Source organism: Pipistrellus hanaki (assembly GCF_964339955.1).
Source record: "Pipistrellus hanaki genome assembly, chromosome: 13".
NCBI classification, from domain to species: Eukaryota; Metazoa; Chordata; class Mammalia; order Chiroptera; family Vespertilionidae; genus Pipistrellus; species Pipistrellus hanaki.
In genome coordinates this window covers 42606505-42622186 of record NC_140515.1, presented here as the reverse complement: position 1 = coordinate 42622186, position 15682 = coordinate 42606505, and the positions used below count along the sequence as shown (strand labels likewise).

Below are 15682 nucleotides of genomic sequence, written 5' to 3'. Positions count from 1 at the left end.
CTGAAAATCTGCTTTCTTTTCAAGTAGAAAATATCAGGATAATGATGCTATCATTAAAAAACAAAGAAACAAAAAAACCCAAGCCTTGGCTGATTAGTTCAGTTGATTGGAACATTGTCCCATACACCAAAATGTTGCAGGTTTGATTCCTGGGCAGGGGGACATACAGGAGGCAAACTATTGATGTTTCCCTCTCTACCTCTCCCTCCCCAACCCTAAACCCCCTCTCTCTTCCTTCCTTTCTCTCTAAAAATCAGTAAAAACATATTATTAGGTGAGGATTAAAAAAAAACAGCCTGGCTGGTCTGATTCTGTGGTTGAGCAGCAACCCATGAATCAAGAGGTTACCAGTTCAATTACTGGTCAGAGAACATGCCTGGGTTGCTGGCTTCATCACCAGTAGGAGGCTTGCAGGAGGTAGCCAATCACTGTTTCTCACTGATGTCTCCATCTCTCTCTCTCCTACCTTCCTCTCTAAAAAAATAATAAAAACAAAACTATGCAAAACTATACATGTAACTCTAAGACTATCGTTATTTGTTTTATAAAAAATATACCAGCATATGAGAGAAAAAAAAATTAAGTCCTTTCCCAGGGGTGAGTTATATAACAGTAGTTACTGTTAATTTGGGGGAAAAAGTTATTTTCTGACCAGAAAACTTGTTAACCAATCATACAGTCATTTTCTGGAACAGTCATTTTCTTCAATTATTATCATACTATAATTTTGTACTTTCTCTGAATATGCCACATGATGCTTGGATTTTCATATGCAAAGTACAATTTGGGATAATTTTGGATATTTCAGTTCTAAGAAACAATCTTCTGAAATAGAGCTTATTGCTGCAATTTTTGGAACATATGTTTGTTCTCTAGATTGACACCTACCAAAATATACTATGTATCACGTAAGATATAAGGCTGAAATGAGAAAATATATGTTAAAGAATTTGTAATCTTTTGAGAAAAGATATGATTAGCACTGCTGTGACAGCCTTAGGGCTATGGTCTGCCTAGGGTCATGCAGACTTAACATCCTGCCTTAGAAGTATTTTCTATGAAAAACATCAATTTTACTTTTATAAAATGCATGTTTAACTGATAAAGAAATAATGTATATCACAAAGACTTTTCATGTATCCAGTGCCTTCCTTTCTGGTTAATAATTGCCTGCTTTAGAATGAGGATAATGCATTTTTAAGCAATGATAATTTTTTCTATCTGAACTGGACCATTGAAAATTGTTTTCCCTATGTTGCTATTTGAATGATTTGACCATTTGTCTGATAAATGTACCAGAGCGTTTTAGGGTTTTACAAATATATTTATTCACTTACATCTCCAACTGGGGTTTTTGATTGTTAAAAATATCAACAATTCATGGGAGAATATGCATGTGTGTCAAGCTTGTAATAATTATGTTGATTACTAATAGGCTCTTGAATCAACTGTTCCAATCTGAAAAAGATTGGAAGGTAAGAAGATTAATTTTTACAAATAAGATAATATGCAGGCAGGCAGAACTTGATTGGAGATAAAGGTCAGTAGCCATCTGTTCACCAGTCTTATTTGGAAGAGCAGAAGGTGTGGTATGTCATGCCCAAGCTGTTTTCAAGTGCATAATAACAAAAGATGTGAAATCATTTGGAAGGTAAATTTTAAAAAATTTCACCTTGAAACAAATCGCTCCCTAAAAATAAACAAAATAATACGGTTAGATTCTGCTAAGAATGTTTTCTACAGAATTTGAAGTTATGCAGCTCCCTAACCTGGGAGAATGTACCCTAGACTTTGGCTTGTGAAACAAATTCTAGCAAACACAAGTATCTGGGAATGGATGTATGAACTCTGTACAGTTAACATTACACAAATTTTTAACTATTGGCTAATTCTTTAAATATCTTAATCATGTAATCATCACTATTACTATTATTTCATTATTATTACTTATTCACTTACTGTAAGTATACATGTATCTTTATGAAATTTTTGCGAGAATCCCTGTGGACAATACTTTTGAGCTCTGATCCCAGCAGAGATGCAACTATATTAAAAAGGTTCTAGATCAGCATGAGCCCCAAACCAAGAAAATATGTAAACATGACCATTCTTTTTAGCCGCATCAACTCTTTTTTGGTATTCCCACAGCCTATCTCAATTTTCTTTTTATAACAGCTCAGTAAGGGGTTTTACCAGAGCAGACAAGCATGAAATTAATTTTCCAAAGAAGTTTACCGATGCTGGGAAACTTGCTGGTCAGTAATATCGGTGTCAGTCCCGGATGCCGCCTTGGCTGTTTGATGTTCTTCTCTTTAATTGTGGTGAATTTTATCAGCATCAGTTCTACGAAATGTTTAATATGCAAAAGCTTTAAAGGAAGGAATGTAGGTTTTCTCATATTTAACCTCTTAACTTTCAGCAAGATTTATAGTAGCACAACTCTGTGGCTTTTCTTGTTAATAGCAAAATAACTTAATGATTTGTCTTCACACTCGGTACACCTGACATATATTGTAGAATGTTGGAAGGAAAAGGATACCCTACTGCTCCACAGAGGAACTGAGGAGCTGAGACTCCTCTTATGCTTCAGAGATGTTCAGATTCTTCTTTAGAACTAGCAAAACCTGGCTTTGTTAACTCTGACTTGAATAATTTCTTACCCTGGTGCTGTAAAGCCGAAAACACCTATGGTATCTTGGCAAATGCATATATATTTCTGTCATAGTTATTGCTGTAAATCCTTTAGGAATTACTTCATATCTAACTTAAGGTTAGAGATTTTTGTTTCATGGGAGTGATCCTGCCTAATTGTATGGAACTAAGATTTTTTTCACTTATTAGCTTTTCTCTATTCTAAAAATAAATGTTACATACTCTGGGGTTTTAGATTGTGAGGAGTTTGCTCATCACCAGACCTGGTGTGGGCAGAAGCTTTTAAATATTGGTCACCTGCTCTTGCTGTGACTTGCTTTCCAGGTGACTGACCTTCCTTCTATAACCTTTGCTAAATACATCACTTCGTTGTCTGGAATGGCTCAGCTTGGTTCTCCCCTTGGCACTGGGCTCCCCACCAGAGAGACAAGCTTCTGCTGAGTTTCTCACTCCCTGCTGACAACGTTTCAGGTCGGGAGGAAATCCTCCCTGAGTTTCTGAAATGAGAGTGTGTTTTGTCAATGGTATTCCTTTGTGTATTCTGGAGAATGAAGGTTTTGCAGACATAGTGAAATTCCCGCTTGTCCATTCCCGCAGAGAGGTAACGGGGATGTATCAGGAGATTTTTTTTCTTTTCTTTTTGCTATTTAAATGTATTTGGGAGCTGAGAGACTTGATGTATATAAAAAAAAGAAAGGCAAACTCTCTGAAAAGATGTAACAATTGGAAGATGAGAGAAGGGAATACTTTATCCTGCCCAAGGGTTGGAATAGATCTTTTTAGCAAAGGCTTAGAGAACATTTATTAAATGTAAGGCAAAGCATTAAGTTAAAGGGCTGCTAAACAAAACAAGGAAAACAACAAAACAATACAACAAAAAAGGCTGGTCCCTATCGTCAAAGAGCTCCAGGACAGACTCATAAAAATGTACAGAGGTGTTCAAGCCAAAAATGTGAGTCAGTATGAAGTTATACCAATAGAGAGCTTTTTATTATTGAATGCTTCATGTGTATTAACTCATTAAATACTGACAACCATGAGGTAGGATGAAGTTCAGGGAGATTGAGTAACTTGTCCAAGGCTGTGTAGCTCTTAGCAGAAAAGCTGGTTTAGAACCACTGAAAAACTGGCTCAAGTATCAGTGTGCTTCAGCATTGTGCTGTAATTCCCCAGCCTCACTGTGTAATGTAGAGCAGAAGCTCTGATGTGTTCTTAAATAAGATGCATTGAATTCTGTTTGATTGAGGTATAGAAATGGACTCACATTAGAGTGAGCAGAATTTTGAAGAAGGAATAGTTTTCTCAAGAAGAGGAGACAGAAAAAGCTGGGGTGGTGGAATTGGTGCTGGTGATGACGGTGGTATCATCTACCAGGCAGAGAAGCCAAGGGATTTTTTAAAAAGCAAATAAAGCTTGGATTTTCTTTCTTTCTTTCTTTCTTTCTTTCTTTCTTTCTTTCTTTCTTTCTTTCTTTCTTTCTTTCTTTCTTTCTTTCTCTCTCTCTCTCTCTCTCTCTCTCTCTCTCTCTCTCTCTCTCTCTCTCTCTCTCTCTTTCTTCTTCCTTCCTTCCTTCCTTCCTTGCTTCCTTCCTTCCTTCCTTCCTTCCTTCCTTCCTTCCTTTCTTTCTTTTTTTTATTGATTTTTTACAGAGAGGAAGGGAGAGAGATAGAGTTAGAAACATCGATGAGAGAGAGTCATCGATCAGCTGCCTCTTGCATACCCCCTACTGGGGATGTGCCCGAAGCCAAGGTACATGCCCTTGGCCAGAATCGAACCCGGGACCCTTCAGTCCGCAGGCTGACACACTATCCACGGAGCCAAACCGTTTTTGACAAGCTTGGATTTTCTATATCACAAACTTTAAGGAAGAATCAGGGCATAAAATTGAAGAGGAAACAGGGCTGAATTCTAAAGGGTCTTCTGTGGCAATGTGAGAAGATTAGAATCTAGATTATGAGAGAGCATCAGTTGGAGTTGAAACCAAGAAAACAAAATAGACTACCAAGTATTTATAACAGGAGAAACTTAACCTGGGACCTGGCCACACTGATGATGGAGGAGATGGAAGTCCAACAAGTGATAATGAGGTAACCAAGATGCTAATCACAGGAGCCTTGAGGCTCCCAGGTCAGAGGCACAAAGGGAGGCAGGGGTTATACTGGAGCTCAAGACCCAGAATTACTATGGAAGTCGGATCCATTTGAGCCTGACCTGTTGTGGGGTGTGTGGCTGCTGCCAGAGATGCCACTGAGACATTAGAACAAGGCCTTAGGGGTGAGAAACAGTCTTGCTCGCTGTTCATTGTCTCTGAGTGGACAAGCAACAGAGCCTGGGAAATGCTTACAAGAAGTCAGTCCTCGCCCCTTACTGTGGGGAGCCAGCAAGGCCATGGCATACTCAGCCCCAGGGTGCCTTATGTGCCGTGACAGCTCAGCCAGGTTCAGTGATCCTGTGTTGGGGCAGTGAAGGATTAGGAAAGACAGATAAGATAATGAAAGCTGGGACTTGGTAGGACACTGCTTCCTGAGAGACAGCACCATAGACTACAAGCCATTTATTTTATAGCCAGATGTCACAAGGCAAAGCAAGGGCATGATCAAGATGTTTACAACATTCTCGTATGTTTCCATCCTACTCAATTGCATGCGCCCTATCAAGCTCTGTTTACTTTTAGCCGATATCACTTAGGCACGTGGCACGTGGGGCCAAGAGTTCGGACCATAGGTTCAAGCTTACAACTATAGCTGTTGGCTATAATTGTTCTGGGAGGGCTCTGCACATGGCCACGAGAGGACTGTGCCCTCTCCTCAGTCCAAAGCTTGAACCTGTCCAAACACTGTAGCCATGCCTCATACCTTGCCAAGTAGATCAAGCAGGGAAGGGAAGGTATGAATCTGAGGGGGCAAAAGACCTAGGACCAGCAAGGTGGTAAGCATTGCACTGCAGAATTGTCCCATGTTAAACCTGCAGTTGGCTAGAATTTAGAGTATAGATTTAGGTCATTTAGAATGCTGTGCTATGAGAACAAAAAGTGTTGTTTTTACCAACCATGTCAAAATGGTCTGCTATTATTTCTAGGTTAATGTACAGCATGAAAAAATGATCAGGAGACTTATAAGTGTGATACTACATATTGTTTCAAAAAAAACTGTTGTGATTTAAATGTATAATTTTATTCCTTCCTTTAACAAATGTTAAGTTAATATCTACTGAACATTTGGAACTGAGACTAGGAATAGACATGTTGTCCATATTAATTCTCAGATTAGCCTAAGAGTTGAAAATAAACATGCATTTTTCTCTGAAAGTACTTCAAAAGTTAAGATTTTTTACTTCAAAATCAGTACACAAAAATGTGGAGGAACAGTCATTCCTAAAGGATAGTTTCTGAAAGGAAAATATTGAGAAGTCAAGTTAGTTCACCAAGGCAGATTTTCTAATTGTTTGAACTGGGTTCTAGAAGAGTGATAATGTGAGAGCTTTGAAAATAAAGATACGGGAATGCTGGCATGCCAGAACGGGGTTTTCAAAGACTTGACTTTATTTTGAGTAACTAGAGGGGAGTGAGGTACAAAATTGCACTTATAGCTAGATGAGGAATTTGCATTTGATTTGAATTCTCCAAATTGTAGGATTGCTTTGTATCCAGGAGATGCTTGCAAAAATAATGAGTATGACTTCGAAGTCATATCATCTGGGCTTATACATCAGCTCCAAGCTCTTGAGCAAAAAATATTACTTCTCTATGACTCAGTGTTTTAAAATGGGAGAAATAATAGTGCTTATCTCATGAGATTTTTATGGTAGAAAATTAAATAATGCATGTAAAACATCTAGTACAGCATCAAGAATAGTGTAAATATGCACCAGGTGTTAGTAATTATTATTATCATAACATACTTCAGTTTTAGTCATTTAAAATAATTTTAGATTTGGAAGAGAGCATTGCAGGAATTTTCTCCAATATATTTTTGAGAAATTGTTATAGAGTAATAGGTTGTTCACTACTCCATAAGCATCCTATTTCCTCTTGAATAGTTCTAATCATTAGAAAATTCTTTTTTGTTGAGCCAACATCTGTGATCTTTAACTTCCATCTATTGTTTCTGGCTCATGGAGCTTCATATAATGTTGAATTTTCTTCCGCATGGCAGCCTTTCAAATACAGTATTCAAAGACAGATATCTCATTTTCCATGCTTTTCCATTTCTAGGCTAAATCTTCTAGAGTATTGGTATTTGATTTATGTGATAAGCCTCTATTTATTTGAGGTCACTGTTGACTGTCTAACTCAGGGGTCCTCAAACTTTTTAAAGTGGGGGCCAGTTCATGGTCCCTCAGAGAGCTGGAGGGCCGGACTATATGAACTACTAATTCCTACTGTAACACCTTGGCTGCGCTCACTGCCCAAAAAACCTGGCGGGCAGGATCAGACTCCCCTGGGGGCTGCATGTGGCCGCGGGCCGTAGTTTGAAGACCCCTGGTACTCTCAACTCCCTTCTTCCTTACCTGCCTCCAAAGTTAAGTTTGAAAACCAGCTAAGGGTAATGATGAGACTCAGTTCTGGCCAATGCAATGTAAAAACTTAGCCAGAAATTTTCTGGGAAAGCATTTTGTTTCCTAGTAAAGGCGATCTTTCCAATTGGCATTTCCCCATCTTCTTTTATCTTTTTTTTCCCCCTCTCTTAAGTGAGAGAAGATGATTACTAGGATACAGCAGCCATAGTGCAACCAGGAAAGGATGATTTCAAGGCAAAAAGTCAGCAAGCTAAGGCCACAGTGGTGAAATAATAAAAAAGAGCCCAATACTTGTTGGCCAGATTCAGCAGCTGAACCAGTGCTTTCAACCAATTCCCTCAATCTTTTTGTAGATCGGATAATAACCTCATATTATAGAAGCTAGTGATTAACTTTAGCATGCATCTGAATTACCAGAGGGATTGTTAAAACTCAGATTCCTGGGCTTTAATTCTAGCTTTTTATTCTATTGGTTAGGAAAGGGGCTTGAGAATTTGCATTTTGAACAAATTCCCAGTTGACACTGATGTGGCGGTAGTAGTGGGCGCATACTTTGAGAACTCCTAGTTTAAGCCATTGTTACTATGATCTTTTCATTGTAGTTTATAACCTTCTTTCATTAATATAAGCAAATATCACTTTATTTTATTTTGAATTGATCTCTTCAAATGTTCCATCAACTCCAAAAAAAAGGATTTCTAAACCTCTTATTTACTTGAGTTCCTTTATCAGACCATCTATACTTCCACACCAGCCACCTTAGTTATCTGAGTTGCTCTTTAGCAAATAATTCATCAGTCTGTGGGACAGTTAGTGAAATTTTATTATGTGAAGAGCATTGTGAGGATTTTAAGAAGAGTGAGATATTGCCCTTGTCTCCCTTCCTCAAAAGTTTAAAATTGAGGTAGAATGTGGTATATGAGGATAGAGAGACTTCTTTCTATTTGTATCAGACATTATCATTACCAAACAGTTTTCTAATATTTTAGCATATTCAATACTTAAGATAATGTGAAGTAGACATATTATCACCTATTTTTTCAGAAAAACTAAGGTGGAATTATTTAAATAATGAATCTACAGGAAATCAAAACGAACACCCATGTTCTACTCCCAACTCAGTGCACAATGCATCAGATAAGTGCTTGTTTAACATTTATCATTTCCATCTTCACCCTTTTAAAACAATATCAAAATAAAATTAGCTTCATTGTTTCATAATACTTTATGGTCATAAATTGCCTCTCAGTGAGCCTGAACAGCCACTGGCTGTTTGAAAATGATCTCTAATAACCTCTTCTTAGAAGTAATTTATTAGCTGATGAGAGATATTTAGGACTGCTTTGTACCATTGTAAATTTGTACAAAGGTGGCCAGCTTAGGAGACAATGGAGACAGAAATCCCAGCCAGGCACCCTGGGATGGTGCTACCTTCATATAGGAGGACACTTTCCATCAACTTCAAGGCAGAGAGACTCAGTCTCCACTAGCTACTCATCTTCTTCAGAGCCACAAAAATATCAAACTTTTCCTGGAAGGCAGATGTTATTTTGGAAGGAATATGGAGCAGGTAGAAATTTGAACGTTGAGTTGACTATTTACTCAGAAAAGATTATTTAAAACTAAAGGGTCTGAGTTAACTTCGATTATAAATGTGAATCATCCTCTTCTCTTCTGTCTGTCTTCCTCAACATCTTACCAGTAGGGATGGGGAGGTAATAGGAAGTTGTTGGATTTTAGAGAAGTGGATGAGCTATTTTGTTGTATTTATTTTTTACAATCTTAATTGTGAATGAATGAATTTCAACCTCACTAGATATGTAAGATTTGTTACCTGTTTTAAAAGATAAGAATTCATCCCAATAGGAATTCATACATGGTACCACACAACATGTATATAATAAAGTGCAAGTTCTTGCCCTGGAATTGCTTACAGTCTAAAACAGAAAATTGACAGTGTTAATAACATTTCTGAATATAAGTAGAGCACTTCTGAGTTCGTTATACAATTAGTGAATATTATTCATTTGGTGCAATTACATTGTATGCGATCTTTTCCTTAATTATTCTCTATTTTAGACATTTTAAAATTCATGAGCTGTAACCATAAATACAATAAAAACTTTCTGTTGGCAGTGAGAATGGCGGCAGGTATAACACTGGTGGGGTCAGCCCTGACCTCATTCAGTAATCTCAGTACTTGAGTTCTGGCTAAGAAAGAATTTAGAGCCAAAACTCAAACTGTAAGAGAACTTTAATTTAGAAAACTTTAATACAGAGGTAAAGGAAATGAGCTCAGAAAACAAGTTACCGAAGTTACAAAAGAAATGCCCTTTGAGCGTAGGGCCATGGTTGACAAACTGCAGCTCGCAAGCCATATGTGGCTCTTTAGCCCCTTGAGTGTGGCTCTTCCACAAAATGCCACAGCCTGTCTGAGTCTGTTTTGAAGAAGTGGCGTTAGAAGAAGTTTAAGTTTAAAAAATTTGGCTCTCAAAAGAAATTTCAATTGTATGTACTGTTGACTAATGTTGACTCTGTTGATTAATGAATTTGCCTATCATTGGCTTAGGGGAAAAAGAGAGACAAGGAAAATATGCCTAGGGGAAGGGGTGGGGAAAGATCCAGGTGTGCTCCTTAGAGAGAGAGAGCCAAACTGGGTGTTCAGTCTTGAGGGTATTGATCTGTAGTTCTCAGGGGAGAATCACAATAGAATATTCATCAGCTTTCCAGGTGTGTCCTTTCTGGTTCCTAGTCTTCAGGGATTGGTGGGCACCAGATCTCCTTTTAACCCCTACTTTCTTTTTTCCAGCTGACCTATCAGGGCCTGTCCCGTCCTCTCCTGTCTTTGGATGGAAGTCAGATAGGACTTTTCTCCATCCCCTTATTCTTCTCTAAAGGAGGGAGATCTGCATGCCTGGGGAGAAAAGGTCAGGGGGATGTTCAGACTCCTGAGAACAGAGAGATGTAGGGATAAAAAAGGGTGCCTCAGGGGTCCTAATTAACAAAATTTATTTCTAATACTTGCTCTACCAGTTCTGCTAGTTCCTAGGTATCCCTTGCTAGAGGCCAGGACTTTCTGTTCTGGTGAGATTCTTTATTGTCTGTATTGGGCCTATTGTCCTGCTCTGCATATGCCTGTCTGACTGTCTAAGGTATTTCCAATTTTAAAGAATTTTATCTAGCATACTATAAAGAAGTGTGGATTAAGAACCATACAGGAAAAAAAAAAAAAGAAACCTGCAGAGAAAGAGATGTAAATAGAAAAATCTGCCTTTTTTTGTAGTATTTATTTTAGAAAAATAATTAAAATGTAAACTTAATTTCTGTTCAAGGCTGGGATTCTAATTAAAGTAGGCTATTGCTGTATGGTATAATTTGCATAGTAATATTTTTTCCTCTATCTGATTATTGAATGTCAACCATTAGTGATTCATTCTCTAGGTGCAAGCAAAGTGGTCTTTCTATAGGCCTTTTAAAATGCAAATGAACATGAAAGAGTGCAACCAAATTAAGTCCTTTACAATTTAGAGTGGTTGCAAATATCAGATGGATTCTTTTCTTAGCACAGCAAAGTAAATGTTTTTAAATGTTTGGAATGAAATACACAAAGTATGACATTCAAATTGGAGGAGGTAGGCGAATTTTCAGAAAAGTGAGAAGAGAGATTTGCTGAAATATCTTGTTATTTCACAATTATGCCTACAGCCACTCATTTTTATTATTCTATGTAATTACCACATCACCTCATGAGCTTAACATGAAAGAGCACATTTCTACAAGATGTTGACTCTGTCAGGCCCTTGGAACCTGGAGTCCTCCATTGTTCCTCTGACTCAAATCTGTAGATGACAAAGGGAGAGGGAATGAGTGAGCAAGTTTTTGAACAAAAATCACAGGAGATGTGAGTGAGGGGCTGAGACTTGGGGCCAATGTTATCTGTTGAAATTTCCTTGACCACAAGTAATCATAATGACTCTTCTGCCAGAAGGGTGGGAGTAGTTTTCCCTTGTTCCCAGGAAGGAGAGTAGATGGTTTGGTGAACCCACAGCATTTTTTTCTTGCCACTATTAGCTTTCCACGTTATTAACAGAAATTATCGTTCTAAAAGCAAAGTCTTTTTAACATTTGAAGAACAGACATTTGCTTGGCCTGATGTTTTTAACCTGGTTGTGAAAGTTGGCTTGGATTTTATCAGGTGTGAAAGAGAATTAAACTTCCCAGGCAGTAGGAACTGGTTTCCAAAGCATACCTAGGTCACCATGAGATCTGGCTATTGGCAGTAAGAGGGGAGAGGGAGTGTGGGAGGAGTGGTAGGATAGAAATGGAAGGTTGTAATGAGAATAATGGGAGCCTCAGATGCCCAGCTGAGCTCTGGTTCCAGCTACAATCTGAAGGCAGTGGTGAGGCATGCGATATGGAGAACTGAGTGTAACACCGTGAAAAGAGGGATTGGGGCAGAGTTATCTGGCACTGATCTACTTAATCTAGAGGAAGATCAAGAGCTCAGGCTGGGACCTCAGTCAGAAAAGACGTACACATGAATCCAAAGGTAAGCCTGAATTGGGGTACTGGCATTCTGACTGGGAGGGAGAAGTGGAAAGGAATCTGAGACCTAGTGGGAGGTGGAAATCCACTTAGCTGGGGGTTAAGGCGGCAGAGAAAAAGTGATTAAATGTGGCTTTGAGATTTGAAGTGTGACAGAATGGGGATGCCACTGTCAGCAAAGAGGAGTCAGTGGGAGGAGATGTTGCTGAAGGAGACACACACACACACACAGAGACACACACACACACACACACACACACTCTTTGAGTGAGGTGGGACTCATGGGTTACCATACTATTCCCTCCAGACACCCAAAATAGCACTGTTCCGCTATTTTGCAAATTTTCATAAATTTCCCTGGGAAGTTAGATGGGCAAGCTGAAGTGTGTATAATTTATGCTTACAGTATAAAACAAACTTCAGTCTCTGCTAACTCACATGACTACAAAATAATACATTAGTTTTGGGAGAGATTCATGTTTGAATAGGAAAATTAAAGTGTTTTGAAACATGAATGGATTCTACACATTCACGAATGACTTTGTGAGTGTGTGTCTGCAAAATGTGCTGCTTATTGTGAATTTATTGCAGCCACACCACTGCATGAGGTTGTTTTGTGTAATTCAAAGCATCCCTCCCATCTAAGCTGGATACACCACATACTAAGTAGTTTGTTCACTACCTTGGGACTTCCCTGGGATGAAATCTGAAACTGGCTCCCATATACAGAGGACAAGGAGAGACCAAAGAAAGAGGCAGAATACCCCAGAATGGTAGGTAGAAATTATAACTAGCAAGGGAACTTAGAAGGTTTGTCTTAGGCAGCTGCAAACAGGTTGATCGCTGCACCCATCCACTAGAGTGTTAACAGTGTATTCAGCTGCTTTAACTAGGTTAGTCACAGATGTCATCCAGATGGCCTTAGCAAGGCTGTGCTCTTAAAGTGGCTCCAAATGCAGGGAAAGTGGGCAGAATATACTTTCTATGGACAGAGCAGCCTCCAGTTGCCAGAGTCTGGCTCGGGGGGTGGAGGGTGCAATAAGTGGTCATGTCCTCTCACTGACCCCCTCCAACATTATTTCCTCCTTGTCAGTCCATTCTCTTCCTTTCACCTTCTCATTCATTGATCCAAAAATATCCAGGATCCCCAGAGACTCACATATATGTTCAGTATTCAGCCATTATTGATCTTTTCTATTTAACATGTACTCAGAACCATTTTCTACTGACCATAATACCCTCCTCAATTCCTCAATACCTAAGTTCTAATTATTTTGAACTATTTTTTTGGCTGTAGTTTTAAATATATTTTCATTAGCCATGTCAGAGTTTTGGTAATAATGAAAAAGAACTTTTGATTTTCTGTTTTCATGAAAAAAATAATTAATCAGTGGCAGCCTCTTTCTGATATTTCTGATATCCTTTAGGTCCCGCCCCACCTCGGAAATTTTTTCTGGTGTCTGACTTTGGTTGGAGTACACACACTTTGTGTTAAAGATTTATTCTGAAAAACTGTTGGGAAACAATCTGATCCATGTATTAGCATAGCATAGTTCCATGCTGAGTCATTTGGTCAGAGACAGTCGGGAAGATGTTAGTGAGACGGCAACCATACTCTCTAGAGAGTTAGGAGAGGAGAAAATTGCTTCCAGATATTCCAGGAGAAATATTCATATGCTTCAGGAGAAAAATGTATTATAGAAACACTGCCGCCGTGATTCTCAGACTTGAGCGAGTGTCAGAATCACCTGGAAGGCTTGTTAATGTTAAAAAAGAGATTGCTGGGACTCTCACCCACGATTCTGATGCCATAGGTAAAGACAGAGCCTGAGAATCTGCATTTCTAATGCATCACCAGGCGAAGCTGCTGCTGCTGGTCCAGTGACCCCACTTTGAGAACCTCTGCCTTAGCAACCACATCCTCCAGAAGGAAAGGCTAGCATTAGGCAGGAAAAAGCAACAGAATTTCTTTTGCTTCTGATTTCTTTCAGTTTTAATTGTGCTCAGGGCAGTTTTCATCTAACACCCCTTTGTTGTTCATACTTCTAATTTCCCCAAAGTTTCCACTCTTCACTGTCTTTTAAATAAAACCATAATAACTCACCAGAAATTGAAAGTCATGAGCAGTATTCCAGAAACTTCACCTGTATTCTTGACAAGCTGGTCTTTTTGTGGGCCCTCAAAAAAATTCTAAGCCTTCATGCCCTCTATATTCATTCATTCTATTTGTTCTCCCCAGAGTGCTGTCTTATTCTCACCATTGTGCTTGTCTTTCAAAGTCCAACCCATTCTTGAAAACTCAACTACATTTCTTCTCCTTTGTTAAAATTTCTCAGGTAAAGGGATAATTTCTTACCCTGAATTTATTACATACTTGTGTGTCCTTTTTAATTTTTCAAGAACTTTCATTTCAACCTCTTGTAGTTAGAAGCAAATACTTTTATAGTATTTATTTTGTGATAGGTTGTTTTTTTTTTTTTTTAAATGTAACTAAAGAACATTTATTTGTTTTTCACTAAGACTTTATTTTAGCATGTAATTAAACTGTGTCACTAACCCCCACTCCAACTGGGAGAAGGGTTAGTACAGTGGTGTTATAAAGCAGGTTAGTACAGTGGTGTTATGAAGGATTGGAATCAACATTAAGTGACAAAGAAATACTTCCTTCTAGGTCATCATAACAATGTTTAAGTAAAAAAAGAGAGAAAAAAAGGGGTGTGTGTGTGATGGGAGTTCAGATTGAACAAGATTCTCACATGTCATCTAACACATTCAATCCTGGCTAGAGTGTACCGAAATGGAAACGGGGTTACTATAATACAAAACTTCACTGCAGATAGCTCATATACCTGTGTTCCAAGCCCACCCCAACCCCGAAATGCTTCCAACACAACTATTTCCTGGCCTGTTGGGTCTGTTGATGAAGGAGCACATAGGTCTTCTCTTTAATCCAATCGTTGTTATAAGGCTGGTATGTCTGGGGTATCAGCTTGGTAAACAAGATGGTTGATATCATATGTGATCGAGCGGCTGTTGGGATTCATTCTTTTCAGATGCTCTTCATACATTTTACAAACGCCTTCCATGCACTCATTCACTGATTCATAATCAGCCTAAGTTCTGCCTTCTGGTCTCTTGGTAGGCTGTACCAGCAAAATGGTGTGAGACATCGCACCAAACTCTTTCCCGCCGCCACACCACCACACACCTGTGGTAGTTTTTTTTTTTTTTTTTTTTTTTTTTTTTTTTTTTTTTTTTTTTTTTTTTTTTTTTTTTTTTTTTATCAGATACACCATATGAGGTAGATGCTATTCTTGTACCCATTTTATAGACAATTTATTTCTCTATCATTCATTTTACTTCTAAATTTAAGTTATGGGACAATAAACCTGTGATTGAAATACACTGGTGCCCCCCAAAATTAGCCATCACAGTGCCTTGCAAATAATACTGTTTATTAAAATAACTGCTGCATTCAAGGTAGTTGTCTTTGGGATACTACAAAGCAGTGATTATATTTGATTAGGTCTGTCATACAGACTTCTCAAGAACTAAACTCTGATTATTCAGAATGACAGGTTGACACAAGGAGACCAAGGCCTGGTTCTCTTTCCTTAGTTCAGGATAAATCTGAGAGGTCTGTTCAGCCCATAGCTCTGGTGGGATTGGCCGAGGCCTGCTTGAGACCTCACTAAAGGTCAACTTCTCCCTCACCCAATGCCCACTCCTTCACTTGCTTACAGGTCTCAATCTCAAGGGCTCCCCCAGTAAAATTCCTGCACACAGATTTCCATGTCTCCCTAGTCTGCTTCCTGAAGAACCCAATCTAAGATAAAAGGAGTATGAACTAACCTCATTTATTAACTTTGTTTTACTTTTTCAGAGAGAACTTTAGAATGTAAATGTATCATCTTACCTAATAATAGACAAACATGTAAATTGACTGTACTTTCACTATATCTGCAGC

The 15682-nt window shown here is 38.5% G+C and overlaps 1 long non-coding RNA gene and 1 pseudogene across 2 annotated transcripts in view; one reads left to right on the top strand and one right to left on the bottom strand.

Annotated features, from left to right (window-relative positions):
- LOC311632030 overlaps positions 1-14999 on the top strand; it is a 206070-nt gene extending 191071 nt beyond the window's left edge. The window contains exon 2 of the long non-coding RNA XR_014796699.1: positions 14933-14999. This is a non-coding gene — a long non-coding RNA (uncharacterized lncRNA). The remainder of the gene's footprint in view (positions 1-14932) is intronic.
- LOC311632028 (enhancer of rudimentary homolog) lies at positions 14609-14895 on the bottom strand (annotated as a pseudogene). The gene has a single exon. The product of its transcript is annotated as an enhancer of rudimentary homolog (transcript).
- Positions 15000-15682: the final 683 nt, after the last annotated feature.